The sequence below is a fragment of the Macrobrachium nipponense genome, chromosome 10, assembly GCF_015104395.2.
Source record: "Macrobrachium nipponense isolate FS-2020 chromosome 10, ASM1510439v2, whole genome shotgun sequence".
Classification (NCBI taxonomy): domain Eukaryota; kingdom Metazoa; phylum Arthropoda; class Malacostraca; order Decapoda; family Palaemonidae; genus Macrobrachium; species Macrobrachium nipponense.
The window spans coordinates 68962808-68967303 of NC_087204.1; positions in this window are offsets into that span (position 1 = coordinate 68962808).

Here is a 4496-nt window from a genome sequence, read left to right on the forward strand (position 1 = left end):
TTTCGACATTCTCCTCCCCTGGTCCTGGGAGTTTGGAAGCGGTCTAGGCCTAGGAGCAATGAGGAAACGGTCAGACGCCCCCTCCACTGCACTGGGACACTGCACAATCACTATCACCACTCTTACCTTGGTTTAGAGCTCGTAGCTGAGCTTGAAGTTTCTTAATGAAGCTTTAACATTTTCCCTCTCTGACGAAGAATCTTTGGATTCAGAACAGGAGAAGAAGCTGAGGCTAAGGGAAAATCGTTAGTAGGAGAGTTAACTTCTTGTCTAAAGAGCAAGATCTACTAGATGACCTAGCTGAAGCCTTTCTCACTCTATCTCTCTCAAGCTTCCTAAACATATGATGATAAGTCTTTCCATTCAAGCTCCGTAAGGTTCTCGCATTCAACACAGGTGTTATTAAAAGAACATTCATTCTCCCTGCATTTAGCGCAAATACTATGAGGATCTAATGCCGATTTAGGCAGCCTAACCTTACAACCTTCCCTACTGCAAACTCTAAACATAGGTGAAGCCTTAGCGTCAGACATCGTGAAAGAGTAGTCAAAAACCAAAGTCGAAAAACAGTCCACAATAAGTGTATGCCAAGCCAGAGAAAAAACAGAATACGTCACCCAAAAAACCAATCCAAATTCTCGGCAAACGAGTAGAAATCCAAGATGGAGGAACGAACAATAGGTGTTGTCCGTTCAACCGACAGAGAAATTATGGCTTAGAAAACGGGAATAGTTTCCAGACCCCGCCACCCAGCGGCGGGAATGGTGGATCACCTGACCTACCTGTCGCGTGTGCCGCGAGTTTTGAAATTCTGTCGGGACGACCGAGTCTATAGCTAAGTATATATCTGCTGGGTAAATTACTTGTACAAAAAATAGTTTTTTTGAGAGCATACAAAAATGCAGCAACATTAGTTAATATAAGCTTATAACCTAACAATCTTAATAAAGGTAAGCAAGATATACATTTCGGTATTCCTTATTCGTGAAAAATTTGTCACCATAATCATTTCTTTCACCATAATTCATTTCTCTAAAGAAATTACTAATCTAATATCATATTATATGTAGCTCTAGTATTACAAAAACTGTGAATCTAATATTAAATTAATTTACATTTGTATAAATGAGAAGACACTCAAAAGGCAGTACTACTAAAATGAAACTGACTTACCACTCAAAATGAGCAAAGTATTTGTGTAAAATATGAGGGCGATAACTTAGTAGGAAAGAGCTTGTCATTCACCTGTCACGCACACACAACCACTTTGCTTCCAATCTTTTATTCAAAGATGTGCACAAATGTGTGGAAAAGGAAGAGGGGAGGGGCCCTCTGAGTAAAAGAGCTTGTATCTCTGAATTATACTGGTCTTTCAAGAAGTTTAATACACTCATATGCATAACAAACCTATTACTTGTTACTAATGTATGAAGAATAACTACTTAATAAGGGCAATTGTCACCTGACCTGTTCCACGTCATCTTCATTACTATTATTACTGACACTTCAAAATATTAATGATGATATTCATGCTTTTGGCTGTTTATTACTATTATATAAACTTCAACAAACGTGATATTTACTGATCTTGTAATATCTGCTAGTAAACTTTGGTCTTTGCAACATTTTTTTATTCTCTAATGACTATAGAGTTCCCTAACCTATTTGATGATAACAGAGAGAGCAAAGATAGAAACTGGTTTGGTAGAAATGCCCCAGATGCAAGGTACCAGTCAAGAAAACAGCAAAGGGAAAGAAGAATTAGGAAATCAGGAAAACAGTAGTACTAATACAAATAAGTTAAACAACAGAGAAAAACTTATCATGCTGTGTAATCTAGTACCAGCAGTTAACATTCTGATACTAAGAGCAACCAATCCTCTCTCTCTCTCTCTCTCTCTCTCTCTCTCTCTCTCTCTCTCTCTCTCTCTCTCTCTCTCTCCTCTCTCTCTCTCTCTATCAAAAACTGTTAGTCCCGCTGTCAAGTAAACACCCTCCAGTTCATATTTATCATTTGAATCTAAAGAACTGATTGTTTCAGCATATAAGCAAAATGTTCCCCCAAACCCAGAGGGTGTCTCAAGCACTCTCAAATTATTAGTACTTCAATTGTTTAAGTGACAATTCAACTCACAAATACATCCGAAAGGGACAACACTTTCAGAACTGTCAATTTCCTATTGAATCAAAAGTATGCCATGTATATAGAATGCAAACTTTTAAAAAAGTACTGTACTGTAAACAGGTTATTTATTGGTAGAAATAAATTAGCAGGGGGTGGGTTGGTTTCAATAATCAATGCAAGCCATGATCAATATTCGAAGGTATCACAAGAAAAACAATCTTTAAAAAATTCCATGCAATGTGTAGCCATCTGTTTAGGATAATAAATAAACTAACAACCGTATAAATATAAAATTTATACCTGTTAAATATCACATGACAACACCCGAACACAATGAAAGGATGAAAATTGATAAACACAAATGTGAAATTCTTCACACAAAAGATAAAAACTGAGTGGAAGGCTTCTCATTTACAGGAGTTTAATAAAAAAAATAATAAAAATTAACAAAAATAAAAAAACTGTTACAACATAAACCTAAAACCCTTGATCAACTAGAAGCAACCTACACAAGAACTGAGAAGCTTTTTGTTGCAACCCTCTCATCTTATGCAAATCACTATTCAAATTTCATCTGCTCCAGCTAGACTGAATGGCAAATTTTTTCATGTCAACCACTCGGAAAAATATGTAGTATAAACAGTATTCAATTTCATATTAAATTTTTTGTTGAAAACTTCAAATCATACCCAAAAATGTTATTGTTATAATACAATTAAGTTTGTTCATACTTACCTGGCAGATATATATAGCTGTATTTTCTGAAGTCCGACAGAATTTAAAAATTCGCGGCACACGCAGTGGGCGGCCAGGTGGTAGTACCCATTCCCGCCGTGGAGGCGGATATCAGGAACTATTCCCATTTTCTATTCATATTTTATCAGTGCCACTGTCTCCTGAGGGGAGGTGGGTGGGCACTTTAACTATATATATCTGCCAGGTAAGTATGAACAAACTTAATTGTATTATAACAATAACATTTTGTCATGAAACTTACCCGACAGATATATATATAGCTGAATCCCACCTTCGGATGGTGGGAAGAGACAGAATAGGATTTTTTGGGAAACTAAATTAAGTAGAGATATACATCTTGGTTCCTCACTGTTAGCATAGCGACTTCGTGATTACTGTCACCAAAGTCTGCTCTGCGTTACTAGAGTTGCCAGCGAGTAGAGACCTGTAATGCTGGTGCGCTCTAGATGATCTGTCAACGGGGGCGTGACCACAATGTGACTAGACCATATGCCATACTTCTGAGGGCACCGAAGCTAAAACCACCACCTGACCTAACCTATCAAAGTTAGTTCCATAACTTCTAGGCTTAAAGAAAAGGAATGCGCCTCAAGCGACCAACCCTTCAAAGTTAAAAGCACACCTATCCCTTTTCTATAGGATAGGATTCGTGTTGCTTCCTGCCCCCAATAATATATTCTACAGAAATGTATGGTCCTAGCGACTTACAGATCTCAAATGTCGTCTTCACATCCCGTCGGGAGTGTGAAGAAACGGAACAGAGTTGCTTCGCTAAAGCGTGGCACTCAGGATGTTACTGAGTGTCATGCTCTGTTGAAATGCTTCCGAGGCCGCGCCCTCACCTCTTGAGCATTCATATTAAGAAAAAATCTCAAATCTTTATGCCAACATAATGAATGAGACCTCTTAAAAGAACTCCTTGGCTATAATGCCAGGGTGGGTTCTTGGACATGAACGCAGTCTGTCGCTACGGGCAGCACCGCAGATTGTCGTTGACCTGAAAACCTCTAAAAATAGTATCAGATACCTTGATTTAGTTTTATCAAGATAAAAAACTTGAGAGACCCTACAGGGCACGGACTCTAATGCCCTGCCAATAATTTGTGCCATACCCTTGGTCTCCAAGCCTTCGGGTCAAGGGTTAGACAGGTTTTCGTTCTTATCAAGAACGGAAGGCTTAGAGGACAGACCGCATTATGTCCTTTAAAGCCAAAACCTCACTAACCCTCTTTGCCGTGGCTAGAGCGGTTAGAATAGCTTTCTGGTCACGTGTATTAAGTTCGCAGAAAGGATAGGTTCGAAATGCGTTTTGGCATCAGAAACTCAGACTACGTCTAGTTCCATGCCGGAACCTTTGATCCAGAGAATTTCAAGATCTCCACAGACCTCAAAGATCGTGAAGCTTTGTTGTTTGACAGAACCGAATCTCTGAGCCTAGAGGCCGTCAACAACATATTTGCATATTCTACAATAGTTAGGACTTCTAGCTTATCTCATACTTCAGACGGAAAGATAGAACCATAAGGAAATTCACAGAGGTCGAGTTGGAGGAATAGTCATTTCCCTTCACTTACTCCAGAAACGGCCTTCTCCGATTGAACACTGAAAATAGGCA